The sequence below is a fragment of the Myotis myotis genome, unplaced genomic scaffold (genome assembly GCF_014108235.1).
Source record: "Myotis myotis isolate mMyoMyo1 unplaced genomic scaffold, mMyoMyo1.p scaffold_m19_p_1, whole genome shotgun sequence".
In the NCBI taxonomy this organism is placed as follows: domain Eukaryota; kingdom Metazoa; phylum Chordata; class Mammalia; order Chiroptera; family Vespertilionidae; genus Myotis; species Myotis myotis.
Window position 1 is genome coordinate 39,953,592 of NW_023416313.1, and position 21,546 is coordinate 39,975,137.

The following is a 21,546-nucleotide window of genomic DNA, read 5'->3' on the forward strand; positions in this document are numbered from 1 at the left end:
CTCAGCCTAGCTCGGAGGACACATGGCAAGCCCTCCCAACCCCGTCACATCCTGTGCCCAACCACAGCACACAAATTAGCTTTCTCTACCAGCACTACTCTGAGATTGATTTCTGACCTGATTTTCTGAGACTTCTCAGCAGTTTGGGGGATGGTTGTTGATTAAAGTAATAAATTAAAATAGACATTTTGGAGAGAATCTAGAGTTTTTGTTTGTCTGCTTGTTTGTTTGTTTGTTTTTCTGATATTCGTAAATTCCCCCATGGAAAGAAAAATGACTGCTTGAGAGAAATTTCAGCCTGTGGTGCCAGAAGTTATGCTTCTCATCCAGGATAAACAAAGCCTCTTATTATTTTCCCAGAAATACAGAAGAATGATGCATAGGCATATTCTAGAAATACCAGACAATCGGTATGGCTAACTTCCCTGAAGGAGTTTAGTATCAGACAATCCTGAGAGCTGTCTCTAATGGAAAATGGCATTCGACTGGAGCCAGAGTTATATACCTCCCTTAAAGTTACTATATAGACAAGCTCAGGCTGCAATTGCCATTCCAATATTACTTGCAGTTGATAGGAAGTTATTCACCAAATGTGTCCTACATAATATTTTTAAATGAGCTAAAATTATGTGATGTTTGATATAGGTACAAGTATAGAACCATAGAATAAAGGGTACAACAAATTAAAATTAAAATTGGGCAAAATATTTAAGCAAATACATCAATAAAGAAGATACATGAAGGAAAAGAAGCCCTTGAAAAGTTGCATCATTAGTCAATAGAAAATTGCAGTTATATCCACACTGAGAAACCACTGCGCATTCATCAGGATTCAATTAAAAAGATGCCATGTCAGAGGATTGCTACCAATTGAATATTCGTTCACTGCTGGAGAAATGCAAACTATTAGAGACATGGTGCAAAACATTTCAGCAATTTTTCACATGATTAAAAATACCTTCCGTTATGGTCAAGCAATTCTACTTCTAATATCTACCCAAGATAAGTAAAAACAATTTTCCTACAAAGGCTTGTAGGCAAAGAATAGTTCTGAACTAAGACAGCCAATGTAGATCAACAGATGAATGAATGAACAAAAAGTAATATATCTATGCAACTGGAAACTTCTGAGGAGTAACAGTGAATGAAGTATATTAAGCACAAAAATATTAATTAATCTAAAAAAAATAGTGCTGTGAACCCTGGCCAGTGTGGCTCAGTTGGTTGAGCATTGTCCTGTACACCCCAAAAGGACATCGATTGGATTCCCACCAGGCAGATGCCCAGGTTGTGGGAGACAACTAACTGATGTTTTTGGCTCTTCCTCTTTCTCCCTCTCCCTTTCCCTTTCTCTAAAAATCAATAAAAAACATTAAATAATAGTGCTAGGAAATAGAATCAAGACACAGATATCTTAACAGTACGATATCATTTACAGTCTATCTTCACAGATTAATCATTGCCCAGGCTGAGGATGAGTGTGGCAAAGTGGTCTCAGGAAGCTTTTAGTGATAATGAGGTGTTGCATTTGATTATGGTGGTATTCCTAAAACTCTATGGATTTTGCATTTACCAAACCTCATCAAACTGTGTATTTAAGATGAATGACTTTTGTGGGTGTAAAATCTACCTCACAGAAGCTTTAAGAAAATAGTGTAATTTCTGTTACGCATATGTATTCTAATGATAGTGCTATTGCTCAAAATAAGTCTCAGTATATGTAATTGTTCAGTCAGGCATTTTTTACACTATTTCAGATGGCATTAAATCAGCATCATGCCCAGCTGGCTTGGTTCAGTGCTTGAGCATTGACCTATGAACCAGGAGGTCACAATTAAATTCCAGGTCAGAGCATATGCCCGGGTTGTGGGATTGATCCCCAGTAGAGGGTGTGCTGCAGGCAGCTAATCAGTGATTCTCATCACTGATGTTTCTATCTCTCTCTCTTCCTCACCCTTCTTCTCTAAATTAATAAAAATATATATTTTTAAAAAGTCAGCATCATGATGATGATAATGATGATGAAGATGATTTAAACATAAAATATAGACCTGACTGGTTTGGCTCAACGGCTAGAGCATTGGCCTGAGGACTGACAGGTCCCAGGTTCAATTCCCATCAAGGGCATGTACCTTGGTTGCAGCCACATCCCCAGTGGGTGGTGTGCAAGAGGCAGCTGATCGATGTTTCTCTCTCATCGATGTTCCTAACTCTCTATCCCTCTCCCTTCCTCTCTGTAAAAAATCAATAAAATCTATTTTTTTTAAAAAAATGTCTAAACATAAAATATAGTCACATATAATTCAAGATGGCCACACCCATATATCACAGAGTCTTATAAAAAATGCACTATAAACATTTTACAGAGGATAAACTGAGGCACCAAGTGATTAATTTGTTCATTGTTACACAGCAATAAGTTGTAGGACTGGCATGTGGAACCACTGATCATGGCTCTGAGGTCCATGCTTCAGTCTACACCACTAAGCTTTTTCCCATTATCTAACAGCTAGATGCCAATGCATGAAATTCATAAAAGGATAGGCCCTCAAAGCTCCAGCTTCCTCAGCCCTTGCAGCTGCCCTGGCTTTATCTGGAAGGTCATTCGGATGGTTGTTCTGCTGTTTGGCCATTGGGTCAATTTGCATATTACACTTTTATTATTATAGATAGTCCACCAAGCATAAGGTAGAAGAGAAGTACAATGGCATAATAGTTAGATCTAAAAATTACCAATAAAGGAACATTTAGTAATTCAGAATTAAATTTAAAAATTAAGAAAAAAACAAATATCCTATCTAATAATAGACAAACATGGTAATTGACCATACCTTCGCTATGCCTTCCATTGACTAATCAGTGTGATATGCAAATTAACCACCAACAAAGATGGCGGCTAATTTGCATACTGCAGGCAAGGCGGGACAGCGCAGCCACCAGCGTGAGCCACCATCCTGGGCCACAGGCTGGCCCCAGAAGCCCCAGAAGCTGGTGATCAGGGGGAGATGGGGGTCCCCTGCCCAGGCCTGAAGCCTGAGCCAGAGGTGTCAGGCCTGGGCAGGGGGTGGAGCTGGCAGTTGGAGGAGTCTGGGGGTCCCCTGCCCAGGCCTGAGACCTCTGGCCAAGGCGTAAGGCCTGGGCGAGGGCAGAGCCGGTGATTGGGGGGAAATGCGGGTCCCCTGCCCAGGCCTGATACCTGGGCCAGAGGCATCAAGCCTGGGAGGGCCAAGCCAGCAATTGGTGTGAACTACAGAGGAAAAACCATTTCTTACCACTCATTGGCTAAGGTCCCTGTATACCACTGCTAATATTCTTAGTAACTTGGGTAATAAGAATCCAAAAAGGTGATCTAGGTTTTTTCACCACACTCCTGGTGAAAAAAATGAAGGTCCGCTGCTGGAGGGCTAAGAAATGTCATATTCTGCCCTAGCCAGTTTTGCTCAGTGGTTAATGCCTTGGCCTGCCGATGGCAGGGTCTGAGTTCAATTCTGACCAAGGGTATGTACTTAGGTTGCAGGCTCCTCCCTGACTGGGGCCCAGGTCAGGGCTCATGCAGGCGGCAACCAATCAAAGTGTTCCTCTCACTTTGATGTTACTCTCTGTCTTTACCTTTCTCTTCCACATTCTCTAAAAATCAATGGAAACATATCCTCAGGTGAGGAGTAAAAAAAAAAAATAATACAGAAATTATTATTATATGAAAGACACATCTTGAAAATGCCTAAAAAAAGTTGTCATTTTTTCATGGTGAAGGGACTGGAGTCCGTGTTGACGAAAAAACCTTTCTGGCAGCGGTGACTGGCAGTGGCTGCAACAGCATGGTGATGGGGCTGGTGCCTTCCCCTGATCAGCCCGGTCACCTCCCACAAAGGGAGGCCAGACTGTGGCTTAGGCCCTATCCCCAAGGGGAGCAGGAAGCAGGCCTAAGCCATCACTAGGACATCCCCTGAGGGCTCCCAGTATGTGAGAGGGGACAGGCTGGGCTGAGGGACACCCCCCCAGTGCACGAATTTCATGCACCGGGCCCCTAATCCTATATAATAAAGGGCTAATATGCAAATCGACTGAACGGTGGGACAACCAGTTGCTATGATGTGTACTGACCACCATGGGGCAGATGCTCAAGGCAGGAGCTTCCCCCTGGTGGTCAGTGTGCTCCCACAGGGGGAGCACTGCTCACGCAGAAGCCGGGCTCATGGCTGGTGAGCACAGTGGCAATGGCAGGAGCCTCTCCTGCCTCTGTGGCAGCGCTAAGGATGGCTTAGACCACTGATGGCGAACCTATGACACACGTGTCAGAGGTGACACACAAACTCATTTTTTTGGTTGATTTTTCTTTGTTAAATGGCATTTAAATAGATAAAATAAATATCAAAAATATAAATCTTTGTTTTACTATGGTTACAAATATCAAAAAATTTCTATATGTGACACGGCACCAGAGTTAAGTTAGGGTTTTTCAAAATGCTGACATGCCGAACTCAAAAGGTTCGCCATCACTGGCTTAGGATCATGGGGAGCGGGCCTAAGCCTTCAGTTGGACCTCCCCTGAGGGCTCCCAGACTGTGAGAGGGTGCAGGCCAGGCTCAGGAACCTGCTCCCCGCTCCCCCCCCCCCCGGAGTGCACAAATTTCATGCACAGGGCCTCTAGTATCATTATAACAGAAAGTCCCATTTCCTAGCATTTTCCTTTATTATACATTCCTCTGAGGCATTATTTTTATTTGGCCTAACAGGTGTTAATGTAAAAAGAATAACAGGAAAGAAGTAGTCAACCTTGTGAGGAAACTTCACCTTATTATTAACATTGAAGTCTACTGTTCATAAAATAATTCAATATCACCTTTGTCATTCATATTTAATAAAATATAACCTTTTAGCAAGTTTTATTGACTTTTAATTCCCATGTATGCCAGTTGAGAGCTCATTTCCTAAATATATCCATGTTAATGTTACTTTGAAAGAATAGAGCTTTTAAAATGCACATTGCTTTTGTAAATTTAACTTCTGTTTTTAGAACTTTGGGCAAAAATCATTCCAAAGGTGTTGATAAAAAGTTTCAGATGTAAAAGAGATAGAATTTAAATCATTTAAAAAGAACTATTTCAATTTTGCTTTCTGTTCTACTAAATTTTATTTGCATCAAAATATCCCAAAGCAAGTATATCTGCTGATGAGAAGTCAAATATATATGTCAACAAATTAACATTTATCTCTTCAGTTCACACATATTAAATAAAAGTTCAATTTATTTTAGAATGTCTCTACTTTATTCATATAATCATACATTGAATTAGAACAATTTAAATGCTTGATAACAAGTAATGAACTAGCTTTTGTAAGAATACTTTCAGGAACAACACAACTAAAATTATTATTTGAAATCAATAGATAATCTAGAGAATTAGGATAATTTACATGATTTAAGAAAAACAATAATGAGTTGCAAAAAATAAATAACTATATCCAGAATATACATTTTCTTCTTTAAAATATTTGTTTAGAAAAATGTTTGACATTTTTATCAATTTATGGGCCTTCAGTTGAGAGTTTTCACAATAACATTGCATCTAAGGAAACATTAAATAGGAAGATATATCAGAAATGCTTCACAGTCATAAATTTATTTAAGAATTGGTATTTTTATCATACTCACCAGGCAGAAAGAATGCTTTATAGTTTGATTTTGACACTATCACTATTAAAGGCTGAACTATAAATTCAAAATAATTGTCTTCAAACTTCCAAGCTCCCAACCATTTTCCAAGCTTCATACATCAATATGCTCCACATGTTAGTGCTGCAATGTGTATTATTTGCATTATCTTATTCCCTTTTGCATTCTTCTCATCATAGTTTTTATTTATCTCTCTATTTCTCATTTTATTAGAGCATTTACTTCAGTATATTGGAAAATCTTTACTTATAACCCCTTTTAAAATGTTATATCAAATATATCTTTTCAGGTACTCAAGTATGTATTATATTAAAAATTCAATCTCTCACATCCTTTAGGCAAGACATTATAGTAGAATCCCTAAAACAGATAAAGATGTGATTTTTGTAAACACCGATGATGTGACAGGTCAAGTCCCTGTGTTTACACTGTAGGTGCCTCTCACATGGGAGTTTATATAACTAGTGGTCTCTGCGTGCTGTAGTTTAGAAATTTCTTGACCCTTTGCTATATAATTTTCTTCTGTCTTCAACTTTTTCTAAAATTAAAAATCAAAATATTAGTTAAACACATTTTTTAAGTTACAATGGTGTATTCTAAAACAAGATTTTAAAAGGAAAAGCCTGAATAAAGACTTTTACCCAGAGCTCAGTTCTTAACAACTTAGCTGATATTTGTAATAATTCTTGACTAAAACTAATTGGTTTAATTATACCTTTTATCTCTGTTTATATAAGAGGTAAAATAAATCTGAATTTTTTGACAAAAAGTACAGTGAGACCATGGACACTATATATCATTCATCTATTAGAAACATAATTGTAACATATTGAATGCTGTTACCAAAGCAGTTAATTTTAATTGTAGTATTTCAAACTAAAGAAATGTGTGTGTGTGTGTGTGTGTGTGTGTGTGTGTGTGTGTGTACTATTTGTTTTGTTTTGCTTTTTTGCTTGTTTGTTTGTATTTGTTTTTTTAAGTAAAGTTAAAACGCAGGGAATCCTGAAAATATTAATGAATAGAGTTAAAGGTAAAATCCCTAGAGAAAATAAATAGCATAAAGTCAAGTGAAATATAATTGAAGGTTTTTTTCCCAGCCCCAACCTACCCTCCCAGTTGTCTCATTCCCAAATGATCAGCAGTCCTTTAAACAACAAACAACAACAACAACAAAATACCCAAAGCGTTGATTCTCACCTTTCTAATAATGTTCACATTATTTAAGGATAAATGCTAAAAATATTCCTTGTAAAAATTTGACTTATTGTTAATCTTTGGTTCCAAGAAACATTTTTATTACTTTTGTTTCAAACATATTTACATGAAATCTGAAGGTCCTCAGTAGTTCTGTTCTAGTACAAAGGTAAATTAAGCTTTAGGAATCCAAAGTCAAATAACTATTCCTGCTAGTCAAGACATTTCTTAGGACTCAGGCTTTTACCTGAGAAAAGAATATCCTGTATGCTCCATGGCTGGGTCATCTTGGGGTAAAAAAATCTCCAAGCCCATGTTCTCAGGGCATTGCACATTGAAATCTGCTTACACAAAAGAAGTGGTAGAAAAAGAGAGTTGTTCTTCTCTTTATAATGATTTTTAAAATCATTGAATTTAAGTAAGAGTTCAATGACTGTATGCGCGAACTCTTTCAGTAACAGAAAATTCACTCTCCTAATGATGGTACCTTCCATACTTAGATAGCAATAAGAACTTGAAACTTATTTTGCTCATTTTTAACAGAAGTCACCCCAAAACATCCCACCAAGTGGTAGTAGTTCTTTAAGTTGATAGAGGAAACATTTTAACATCAGAACCAAGCTACAAATCTTTGTATATTTGAAAATAACTTCAATATCCCTTCCTTATCAAAGTATAATGAGGTTCCTCAACTTTATTGTATGTCCGTATTCTGAATTTTCATCAGGATAATTCTGAATTTTGTGTTATGTCTCTATTAAAGTGTGATTCCTAGGACTCTTCATATCAGATAAAATTATATTGAAAAACAAAATTGAAGTTAGCAGTTCCAAAATTTTTACTAATTAAATTGGATATTTTTCAACATTCTGACTATATTTTTCTATTTAAGTTTCGTAGGATTTCCAAAAGCCTGTGTAAATTGTAATGTGCATCAGAACACTAATCTACAAGCCTAAGTGTGAATTTTCATCGAATCATATTTACTGTAATATGAGGAGCTGTGGTTCCAGTCCTCCTTTAAAGGAAGGCAGGTACCATAAATGCGCATATGAATCTGCTTATCTAGAATGCTGCCCTCCATTAAATATGACAGGCACATTACTTCCCTGAATTTTTAATCATCACATGGAGAATTGCTCAGTTCATTCTGCATCTGTTAGTTTCAGACACTCCAAATTACTAACCCTGTTGATATGATTTGCCTTTATCAGTGTCTGCACTAATAGAAGGGCAAGTGTAACTTCTGCCTGTTTTGAGGGAAAATAAGTGAACTTCATCTAATTCTTATACTTCCTGTCAGATATGACATTATAATATTAATTCCCTAATTATGCAACTTAAAAATAAACATGTGTGTCTGAAGCATAAATTTTGTAACCTACTTGTTAAATAAAAATTATCTATACTTTTTTTTCTAGTATAATCATATACCAGTCTTAAAATCTGAGTTTTAAAGTGTTATAAACTGGAAATCTTAAAAATGTATATTGAAGTGTTATGAATTTACAATCTTACATATATAAGACCTTTGTATTACTACAACTAAAACTTGGGGTTTTATTAGTAAATTGATGGAGAAAATGCACTTTTGTTTTTTCTCAGTTGCCATTAAACAGATACAGCAGCTACATAATTTTAGCCTCTTATATCACCTCTCATCCAGACCCAGGAGCCTTCTAACTGGTTTCCTTGTCTCAAGTGTTACTTCAAATTTATTCATCTTTCTCAAGTACAAAAGCATGTCAATTCTCACTTAAAATGAATGAGTAAATTGTTATTGCCTAGAACACAATGTCCTGGCATTCTAGCAGGCATTTAAGGTGCAATACAGCCTCTTTCTTGTCCACGTTTTCAGTCCACCTACCATGACAGATTGCTTTTGATTGAACCACTCCTTGTATTCCACACTCAGCCTGAAATAAGAAAGCCATTTGGATGAGCACAATGTGTTCCTTTGCTTACCGGCCCTGTATATTCAATTTCATTACCATCCTATCCAATAAAAGGGTAATATGCAAATTAACCCTCACTCCGTCACAAAGATGGCAGCACCCATAGCCACAAGATGGTGGCACCCAGTCCCCTCAGCCCCATCCAAGTCTCCCAGTCCTGGGGGGGGGGGGGGGGAGGGGCAGCCACTGAGAGCAGGCAACTTGAGCGGCCTAGCGGAATGCTTGCTTCGTCACCATGGTGACGAGGCAAGCATTCTGCCCTGGCAGTGGAGGGCCTCTAGGCAGTGGGCATGCACATGGAGCAGCTGGGGTGGGATGCTTGCATCATCACCGTGGCAATGACGCAAGCATCCTGCCCCAGCCGTGGAGGGCGGCAACAAGGCAAGCATTCCACCCTGGCCGTGGAGGGCCTCTGGGCTGCAGAGAGCCTCTGGGCAGTGGGTGTGGAGCGTCCTGGCCCCACAGAGAGCAGAGAACCATGGGGAGTGGGCCTAAGCCATCACAGATCCCGGATTGAAGAGGGCTCACCTGAGGGCTCCCAGATTGGAGAGGGTGCAGGTTGGGCTGATGGACCCACCGCTGTGCACAAATTTTGTGCACCGGGCCTCTAGTTTATATATACATGTGTATACATATGGGTACAAGAGAGAAAGAGAGAGAAGAGAGAATTTCTAAATAGGCACCTGACTATTCTATAACTTCTAACCTGGCTGTGTTGCAATCACTTCTGTTATTAGAAAACAAATTCTATACATTTAAAAATAAAGATGTTTATGTCACTGGAATCCTTTAATGATAATTGTTGGGGAAAGTCATCAAGAAAACTCCACGACTGGTTTGAACATGAGCTGGACCCTAGCAATTGGAGGCTCTTCCCTCATTCCCCAGCCTTTAGAATGTGCACTTTGCTTGCCTTCCTGCTTCCGGAATCCATTCCAGGGATACAGCTTGAGATAGAAATGTGGTGTTGAGACTATATGGAGTGGGTACATGATTGACACCAACTAAAGCTCCCTAGGGGCCTGTCTGAACCCAGTTAGGGCCTCTATAAGAACTTTTAGGATTTCGCAAGCAGGTGCAGAAAACAGTACATTTTGTGACTGCCCAAGACAAGCCTTGTATGTAAATTCCCTGCTTACCTACCTACCCCTTTGGAGCATCTGCCTTCTTCTTTAGTCATTCCCTGTCCTGCACTTATCAGAGCCAGTTTTATATATCTGGGAAGGTCCACAAGAAGTAGCAACCCAAATATAATGAAAAACACACTACAAGGTTCTAATAAGGTGTGCTTACTATAAACTATTCTAGTCCTCTTTTTATCTATTACATTTCCTAAAGGTGGCAATAGCCACTTTTGCTTTCTTTATCCTTCAATATGCCTAGGCCCTAGGGCAGGGATGGTGAAGCTTTTGAGCTCAGCATGTCAGCATTTTGAAAAACCCTAACTTAACTCTGGTGCCGTGTCACATATAGAAATTTTTTGATATTTGCAACCATAGTAAAACAAAGACTTGTATTTTTGATATTTATTTTATATATTTAAATGCCATTTAACAAAGAAAAATCAACCAAAAAAATGAGTTCACGTGTCACCTCTGACACGTGTCATAGGTTCGCCATCACTGCCCTCAGGTGACCATTTGTTCCATCTACCAATTAAATAGTTGCTTTACACCCATTTTTTCATGTTGTTTTATATATATTTGACCGGAATATATTATTATTGAATGAAAGGACATTATCAATTGTTTAAAAAGTAATATTGGATGGATTTGGTTGTCCTCTTCTTTGTATAAGCAGCTTCTGCCACAATAATACCCAGTATTATCTGCATACATAGGGAGCAGAATATTCACTTTAACATGGTTACATCCTAAGACTACCGGAGGAGACTCTGATTTTTTAACCATAATATTTCAAATAGAATATATCTAATCATTCTCTTTCCCTCCCTGACAAAAATAAAATAAGCACTCTTGGCAAAATAAAATGATTTTGAATAAGTGGCTTGAGACAATGGATTCCTTCTCTTCTCAGGTGGTGGTAGAAGAAGTATTTAATGCAGTTGCTCTTGCCAGCCATAGTGCTAACCAGCTGTGTCTTGCCCTCACCTACATTACAGACTGTAAATGCTTGGAGCCATCTGGAAGCCACTTGGTATTGCCATTCAGAAACATGGAAAAGTATGAGCATGGTGAAAGTGATATAGACAACAATAAGCACTGCTGTAAAGAGTAGAAAAGGAAGTCTGATTACCTTAACCCGATACATATGAATATGCACATACACAATATTCATCTGAACTATTTTATTGTTAGTAATTATTTTTAACATTTGCAAAGTGCATGTTTAATAAAATTGATTATTGAAATGATATTTTTCTATAAAGTAAATGATGAACATGTAATTTATATAAATTTTTGGTCATTTACCTTCAAACTAGAGGCTGTGGTGATATCACTGATAAAATTAAAACCAGAAGAAAACAAAGTTGATGAAACATTAGCATTATCATCGGACATATTTCTCAGCTATGATTACAATATATTCAGTTGTAAGAAGTGTGTATACACACATAGACACACAAAAAGAGTATGTATATCTCTATATCTATATGTCTAAAAATCTATATTATTATGACATGGCTTTTTCATTAGGTCAAATTGTTACTTTTACAATTAAGTTAACTAATTTCTATAATTTATCTTGGTGTATTTACTAAACATGAAAAACAAAAATAAGTTTAATGTTTTAATCCCTATTTGAGTACAATGTTTAAATTTAACTAAGCCATAACAAAAATTATTTAAGTAAAAGAATATTGAGATATGGAGAGATTCTGAATTTTCTTAGAAATATACTACAGAAAGTTCAGAGGTATTAGTTAAATAATTTAGCTCTCCACTAAAGCAGTTCATAACTTCAGAAAAGGTCATAGTCCTATATCATTATTATTTGACATCTAAATATCACCCAGGAATCTATTGCCCTTTGACATATGTCATAAACTATAGGAACTCCCTTGATTTACTTTCAGAGAGTACATTTAAAATGCCAAGAGACAGTGAGAAAAGTGGAGGGAATGTACAATCTTAATTAAAAAACCACAGTAAATGATAGACAAACACAGGTTTTCTCTAATTATGACATTTAAATATTTATTATAAAAATATAAGATCCAAATAAGGTAAATGAAGCTTCTTTGGACCAGTCATATCTCAATAAAATATATAAAAGCATGAACAAAATACAGAACTGCAAATGAATATACTTTAAAACAGAGATCATCTTTCTGTGACTAAGCTCTAGAGACTGACACAACAGGGTCAGCATTCTGTCATGATCTGTTAAGGATGAAAAAAAGCCTAATCAAAATGTTCTTAGACAATTTGACAAATAGACCTACCAATTGCCTTAGGCTATACGTCCATGATGCCAAAGCAAATGAACAAAAAACTAATCACTTAACATTGTAAAATGTTTTATTTGTTGTTCTTATTTTCATATGAAGAGAACTACGATGAATAAATATAGATGACTTTACTATATTTAAATCAAATAATATTTATGTGGGTTTATTTCCAGGATTGGAATTCTATTCTTTTGGTCTATTTGTTTATTTTTTTCACCAATACTACACTCTTTTGGTTACTGCAGTTTTATAGTAAATCTCAAAGTTGGGAAATATTAGTCTTACAACTTTGCTCTTTTTCAATATTATTTTGGCTATACTAGATCTTTTGTTTCTTCATATAAACTTTAGAATCAGTTTTTATATATCCATAAAACAACTTTCTGGGGGTTGTTATTGATATTGAAGTGAATCTATAAGTCAAGTTGGGGAGAACTGACATCTTGACAATATTGAATTCCTGTTCATGAACAAGAAATATCTATCCATTTTTTCAATTCTTTGATTTCTTTCATCAAATTTTATAGTTTTCCTCATATAGATCTCATACATATTTTGTTAGAGTTATACCTAAGATTTAAAATTTTGAGCACTAATGTAAATTATATTGTTCTAAATTTTAAAGTGCAATTGTTCTATGCTGATATGTAGAAAAGTGATTGACTTTTACATTAGCCTTGTATCCTATAACATTGGTATAATTTTTTTTTCTTAATTACAGTATTTTTTCAATGTTGGTCAATTTTCTCTATAGATAAATATGTCATTGTGAACAAAAAGTTTTATTTCTTTCTTCCTAATTTGTATGCCTTTTATTTTTTTATTATAGAATTTTTAAAATATATTTTTATTGATTTCATAGAGGAAAGGAGAGATAGAAACACCAATAATGAGAGAATCACTGATTGGCTGCCTCCTGCACGCCCTCTACTGGAAATGGCGTTTGCAACCCAGGTATATGCCCTTGACCAGGATCAAACCTGGGACCCTTCAGTCTGCAGGCCAATGCTCTCTCCACTGAGCCAAACCTGCTAGGGCACCTTTTATTTTTATTTCTTGTCTTATTGCATTAGCTAGAACTTCCAGCATGCTGTTGACAAGCAGTGGGGAGAAGGAAAATTCTTGCTTTATTCCTGATCTTAATGCGAGAGCTTTGAGTTTCTCACCATTAATTATAATGTTAGGTGTAGGACTTTTGTAGATATTCTTTATGATTTGGAAGTTTCTATCTATTTTTAGTTTATTGATAGTTTTTCTATTATTACAAAATGATGTTGAATTTTGTCAACTACTTTTTCTGCATCTTTTGATAAGGTGTTGTTTTTTTTTTTCTTTTTTAGCCTGTTGATGTAAAGAATTACATTAATTGATTTTTGAATGTTGAACCAACCTTGCATACTTAGGAAAAATCCCACTTGGCCATGATGCATATTTTTTATATACATTGTTAAATTTTATTTGCTAATACTTTGTTGAAGATTTTTATGTGTGTAATCATGAGAGATATTAGTCTGTAGTTTCCTTTTTTTGTAATGTCTGTGTGGTTGTGATATAAGGTGATGTTGATCTCATAGAACAAATTAGAAAGTATTGTGTTTGCCTCTTCTGAAAGTGATTGTAGAGAGTTAATATGTGTCTTTCTTAAATGTTTGTTAGAATTCACTAGTGAATCCATATGGACCTGGTGCTTTATATTTTGGAAGGTGATTAAATATTAACTCAATTTTTTAAAATAAATATAGACCTATTCAGATTTTCTTTCTTGGATGAATTTTGAGCATTCGTGTATTTCAAGGAATTGTTCTACTTCATCTAGATTATCAAATTTGTGGCATCGTTTTTTATAGTATCATTTTATTATTGTTTTTATGTAATGGAATGGACTCTCTAGTTATATTCCCTCTTATATTTTGATATTAATAACTTATATCCTTTTTCTTTTTTTCTTAGACTTATTTTAATATGACATTATACAAAGACTATGCTTACTATATGAACCTCAAATAGTTTTATGTTCATATACTTTTAACATCACTAATTTTGAAACAGATTATTTTATTTAAACTGCTTTCTTTTCCACTTAAAAAAATGTGAGAACTTGTGTAATTATTCATTTACCTTTGTCTGAATTGTACTATATGTGGTTCTTAGCTAATGATCAAAATAAAATAAAGTACTAGGAAAATAATTTGAATGCTAGTATTGCTATAGTCATTATTATAATTTTAATTAATAGTGTTGTTATTCTAAATTTCTGTGTTAAATAATATTGTGGAATGCAAAATAAAATTAAATGTATTAAATGTTCAATTCATTAAAAAGTTGTCATTAAATTACTAATAAAAACACAAAATTAAATAAAATCCAGGACTTTATCAACAATTTAATAAATTTCTATACGTTCACAAACTGAATTAAAAATCCCCCCAAAATATTGATGTTTTTCATTGGAACTTTTATAAATTTAGTATTAATTAATCTGACCACAAACTTTTTATTAATCTAAACTTCCTTCATATATATAAAATTCACATACATATGCACACAGCAACAAAAAAAGGAAATTTCACTATAATAAAATTTATATTGAAACTGCTTTGTTACTTAATTGTTATTCAAGTAAGAAAATTGCTATTTTATAAATGATTTAGATGCACAGAAAATCAACTAACTTCATCTCATGAATGAGAAATGTATTACCTCTAGAGGTCACTATTTTCCAACAATATTAGTATTGTCTTCTTCAAGCTAGTCTCTTAAATTAAGCAGAAGAAACTTTAGAATGTATGTACTTTTTCAAAAAGTCTCCATTTTTTCAATAGAAATATGTTCTAATTGACTAGGTAAAAGAAATTAGCTTAATTTTTACATAAAGCGAAAAAGAGCCTAGAATAATAGCTGACTCTTCAGAGTCAGAAAAAAACATTTGATGTTAAGCCTTAATTTTGCTTTTTATGACAGGACATTTAAAAATGTTAATGGTATTTAGTGACGCAATATATGGAGATCTATAAAGTAATAAAATTATTATTATAAATATAATATTAAAAATAGAGGTAAAAATTACTCTCAAGAATCATCAAAATTTTTAATTCTATTTGAGGAAAGAAAACAGATTACAATTGTTGTGTTCTTTACTATATCATAAACTTTATTCATTTGTATTCAAAAAATCATTTGTATTCATTTAAAATCAAATAATTATATAAATTTCCCCTTACAAGCAGTTTTTGCTTTATGGTAATAAATAATGACATTTACAGATGAACACTAGCTGGTCTTAAAATGCTACCATGTATGTTAATGTGACACAGACATTTCTCAGCCAATTCTAGCACACTACTAATAGGACAAAGAAAAAGCAAAGCAGATAACAGAGAAGTGGATGAAGAAAATTACAAAGAGGAAGAGATAGAGAAAGACAAAAAGTAGAAGAGGACAAAAAGGAGAAAGTGAAAATTGAAAAGAAGTAAAGGAAGAGGAGCAGCTGGTATAAAAAGAAGAGGAGGAAAAAAGTCAGAGAAAGAGAAACAGGAGAAAGAAGAGAAGAAACTGGAGGAAGAGAAAATGGAGGAGGAAAAGGAAAGCAAATAAAGAACAGAAAAGAGGAGTGTAGGGAGGAGAAAAAGATAAGGGGGGGGAAAGAAGGAAGAAGAGGCGAAAAAAAAGAGTAATTAGTAAAAGAAGTTTCCCAAAATAAAAAAAATATATATGTTGTAATATCCTATATAATAAAAGGCTAATACGCAAATAGACCAAATGGTGGGACGACCGGTTGCTATGATGCACACTGACTACCCGGGGTCAGATGCTCAATGCAGGCGCTGCCACAAGTGGTCAGTGCGCTCCCACAGGGGGAGTGCCGCTCAACCAGAAACCGGGCTCACAGCTGGCAAGCACAGCGGTGGTGGCAGGTGCTTCTCTCCCCTCACCTCTGTGGCAGCGCTAAGAAGCAGCGAGCCGAACCGTAAGGAGCCACAAGCAGGTGGGTGGTAAGGAGCAAGGGGTCCCGGACTGCGCTGCGAGAGGGCACAAGCTGGGCTGAGGGACCTCTCCCCCCCGAGTGCATGAATTTCATGCACCGGGCACTAGTATGTTAATATTACCATAAGAATGATAAAGCTAAAATACAATACTCATAATATTCTTTATTAAATAAAGTAGAATCAAAGCTCTAAAAAGTTACTTGGAGACATTTGATCCTTTTCCAGTCTAATCTTTTTCTCTTTGTTCTCAATTCTTTTAACATTAATCCATTGATAAATCAATCAAAATAAATTGTGCATAGTAGTATTGTATAGTTTTAATATCACCCTATACATTTGTAATTATAGATTTTCTTTTATGCCATAATATAGTGTCCTTTGATTTTATTCATTGAATGTGCCAAAGTATGTTTTGCTCTTTACAAAGAACCAGATTTTGCTTTAGTGAACTCTTGTATTTAAAAACAAAACAAAAAAAAACTTATGTAACTTCAAATAACTTTAAACTAAAGGAGAATTGTAAAGATAGTACAGAGAATCTTTGTGAATGCCTCACATATCATATTGCATTAGACTGTTTGTCTTCTTCATCTCCTTCACACTCTGACAATTTGGCATTCTTTCCTTGTCTGTATTCCTGGTTTGACCCTTCTTAAAATGCCTGTCAGATAAGTAAACATAAGACAAATCCATGAGAGGGTATACGATATTATAGTTATGTAATTTGTGAAGAATACCACAGAGGAGGTGACTTAATATAAATTAAATAGGGATAGAGAAAATCATGAGAGTTAAGCAAATTGAAAGTTTATTCCATAAAAAAAATAACATGGTTAATTGAAGGTTTTTAGCATACAAAAATCAAGGGAGCTGGTGGTGAAAAAAATAAGCCTTAAATAAGAGTGAGAAGCCAGATCATTAAGGACTTTGAATTCTACAATAAGAAATTTGGAATTTTTGCTTGAAGATACTGGATGGCAGATGAATAATATATTTGGTTATTTATTTGTTTGTTTGCTTATTGCTTCATTTGCTTTCATGACAAAGATGACTCTGGTTTTATGTGAAAAATAATTTAGAGTTAGATAAACTAGAAACTACGGGGAATAGTCAATAAGTTTCTGGGCAGTTTGATGGAAAGATGGAAGCTGATAAATTAGATGCTGCATCTACAGTTGGAAGAACTAGTGTGAAAGAGAGGAGAGGTCTTGACTAAAGACATTTATTTTAATAAAGTTGGTAGATATATGCCTAATCATTAGTCTGTTTAAGAACACCGGTTTTGTTTGCTTATTTATTTATGATGCAGCCTCCTAGAAAGTTCTGCTTAGGGACACTTCAGGTAAATGAAACTATTCATATGTAGAGCTCTCATTTCTCCTCATTCTGGGTGCAGTCTGCCATATAAAACCACTGTGGGTATTTCAAGAAGAAAACAAGTATGAGAATTAGAGCTTTGCTCAACCTTTTGAAGGATTACTAAAGTCAAGTTCAGCTAAATCATTGACTGTTTTTTTTTCTGTTTTGTTGTTGTTGTTGTTGTTGTTTTAAGAAATCTGAAGGGCATAAATCTCAGCTCCTTTCAGCTCCAAAATGGATAAGATACAGGAGCTCTTCCAGAAAGCCATCACAAAACCCATGTCTATCCTATTCCACAGGTCTGCCTGCCACCAGAGAATAATGCCTTTTTCTCTTGCACCTTCCATTAATTGTGCAAGTGCTACTTATTGGTGGTCAGTCTTACCTAGTTTCCCTTGAACAGGAAACTCTGAATAATTAAGTTCCTAGGTTCTTACCGATTTGCAGGATAGTGTGTGGGATAATGTTGCCCTTGGAAACAACAATTAGCACAACCCTATAACTCTTTATAGTTTTCTACTCTGCATAGCTTTGGTGACCACTGGAAGCCATTTATATTTATACTGGAAGCTGGCCTATATAACTTGCCCAAAAAATAATCATTAAGTTATTTCTCTCTAGAAGATGAGAATATATGAGAATATGTCAGAAGAATTAAGTAAATTTAGGCAATCAAAATCAGCAGTTAATTTTTTTGTCATCATTCTATGCCTGCATTTATAATCCTATCTAATAAAAGACAAAAGGGGTAATTCACCATACCTCCACTACACTTCCCATTGGCTAATCAGCGAGATATGCAAATTAACTGCCAACAAAGATGGTGGCCAGCAGCCACGCAGCTGAAGCTAGCAGGAGGTTTGCTTGCTCCAGTGATGGAGGAAGCCAAGGTTCCCCTCCTGCTGCAGCCCGGCTCTAAGCGCCAAAAGAAAAAGCTCCAAAAGCAACAAAGTTTCAATTATAGACGGTAAATAAATTCCAGAATTAAAAAAAAAAAGAAAAGAAGGAGAGGCTGGGAGCTTCAGTCACCGGGCAGCCTGAAAACAGCCCTCAGCCCCTCACCCAGGCTGGCCAGGCACCCCAGTGGGGACCCCCACCCTGAAGGGGGTGTGGCCAGCCTGAAAACAGCCATCAGCCCCTCATCCAGGCTGGCTGGGCACCCAAGCAGGACCACCACCCTGATCTGGGGCATCCTTCAGGGCAAACCAGTCGGCCCCCACACATGCACCAGGCCTCTATCCTATATAATAAAAGGGTAATATGCAAACTGACCCTAACAGAAGAACGACTGGGAATGACTGGTCACTAGACACACACTGACCACCAGGGGGCAGACACTAAATGCAGGAGCTGCCCCCTGGTGGTCAGTGCATTCCCACAGGGGGAGCTCTGCTCAGCCACAAGCCAGGCTGATGGCTGCCAGCACAGCGGTGGTGGCGGGAGCCTCTCCTTCCTCCTCAGCAGCGCTAAGGATGTCTGACTGCAGCGTAGGCCTGCTCCCCCCTGGCAAGTGGACATCCCCCAAGGGCTCTCAGACTGCCAGCTTATGCCCAATGCCCCGGGGAGTGGGCCTAAGCCAACAGGTGGTCATCCCCTGATGGGTCCCAGACTGCGAGAGGGCACAGGCCAGGCTGAGGGGACATCCCCCCCGCCCCCAAGTGCACACATTTTTGTGCACTGGGCCTCTAGTACATAATGTTTATATATTGTTAAATAATGTGGTAAATAAATATCATTAATTTTAAAAACAAAAAAAACAATCAGTTGACATTAAGTTTTTTTTAGAGCTGTGTTGTATTTTATTCAGTAAGCTCAGCCTCACAAATGCAAACATTCTCTGTCACAGGCACTGTGTCTGGCAATCATTTTTTTTTAACCTAATGTTGGTCCTGATAATAGTCTCTGCAGGTAAAACCAAAGGTTTAGGGAAGGAAAGAAAGATGTCTCTTTTAACTCAAGGCAATGAGACTACCACAACCTATATTTTTAAATATGTTTACATATGCACTAACAGATTTCAAAATCCCTGTGCTGAACTATTTAAAAATAAAGTTGCTTAATTTAAAAAATAAATTAGATAGGTAAATTTGTACCACAAATGCAGTGTTACAGTATTTTTTTTTTTAATTCAGTCTTAGTTGTACTTTTTTTAAAAGCAATACTACAAAAAATATGTCACATAGAAGTTTAGTTTTAAGACTTGTCAGCAAAGTCATGAATCAACCACTGTATTTTTTTTTTTTTTAGTTGGAATCTCAATGCAAGATGTCCTGGTAAACAGTTTTCTATAGTGTGAAAAGAGAACTGAAATGATTCGTGTACTGTTTAGAAATTTGGCTGGTTTCAAACAGATTGAGCAACTGGACAGAGAAATGTGCCATAGGCATAGATGTGTGTAATTCTGTGCACTGATTTTCCCCAGAGAACTCAATCGTGAATAAGCAGGCCAGACATTTCCCTTTATGCATTCTGTTCTCAAACACTATGCCAGCCCGTCTTCTGAACACATCACCTCACTGTTCAGCCAAGTTATAAGACCATCTGGTGCACTTAGCATTCCAGAAAACTGAGATTCTGGGAAGCATTGGTCCCTAAGTGCCTGAATAAAACACTCTTGTCTAAGCTAATAACTTGACAATTTTATGTTCATCTAAATGTAGATCACTGTATTTAATTTTTTACTTCAATATCAAGTATATGTATGTTTGCATATGTGTGTCTGTGTGCCTGTGTATCTCTATGTCTCTGTTTTTAAGAGTTGAGATTCTCATTAACTAACTTTGGGTAGCTTGTTAAAAGATTTGAATCTTAAATGTGGTGTGCACAAATATACACATAATATTATACGCTTCAGGAAAAAACATTTCATGTCAGAAAACAATAATTAAGAAATTTTAAAAAACTGAACTCAATTTCCCATCTCCAAATATGTCCTTCATGAAATCTCAGTTACAGTACATGTCAACTTATCTTGGTCTAGTTGTTTGGCCAAAACCTTGGAGTTTAATTTATTTCTTCTCTTTCTCACTTTTACTTATTTATTCTTTTTCTACATCAAATTATCAGCAAAGCCTTTTATTTCAATTTTGAAACATATCCAATTTCTAACCTGTTCTTTCTCTGATCCTACCCATCAAAATCTCTCTTTTGGAATATTGCACTCACCTCCCAGCTTGTCATGACTGTACCCTAGCTCTTCTTAGCCTATTTTTGCCACAGCAGTAGAGTGGCATCACTTTAAAATGTGAGTTAGATCATGCCACTCTTGGAATTAAGCTCTTCAATGACTTGCCATCTTAATCAGACTAAAAGTTTAATCTTTGCCCATAATTTACTCAGTGACTCTCTCCCCACTCTCTGACCTCATCTCCTATAACATCCCCCCTACTATTCTCTTTGAAGCTGTATTTCTCTGTATCCAGGAAGCTATTCACAATTCCATCCCAAAAGTTGTTGATCTATCTGCCTGAAATAATTATTTCTTACATTCTTCAAGTTGCTGCTCAGAAACCATAGTATCAAAAAAGTCTTTTCATATCACTGTATAAAGTAGTAAACCCTATCCTCTGATCTCCTGTCTTGCCAGGTTATATTATTCTTCATAACACTTTTTATCATCTGACATTCATCTAATAAAAGAGTAATATGCAAATTAGCCATCACTCCACAAAACAAAGATGGCAGCACCCACAGCTAATAAGGAGGGAATACACAAATTGATGTCATTCCATGACAAAATGGTGGCGGCTGGGCCAGGACGCTTGCGTCATTGCCATGATGACAACACAGGTGTTCCGCCCCACCCTGCCCGCAGAGGGCCTCTGGGCCTGCTTCATCACTGCTGCTGCAGGGGCTGGAGGCGATGAGACATGAGCCTGCAGGGGGGCCTGGCACCCAGCAGCTCCAAGCCCCACGGCTGCAGCAGTGCTGGTGCTGCTGGGGCTAGAGGAGCAGAGACACAAG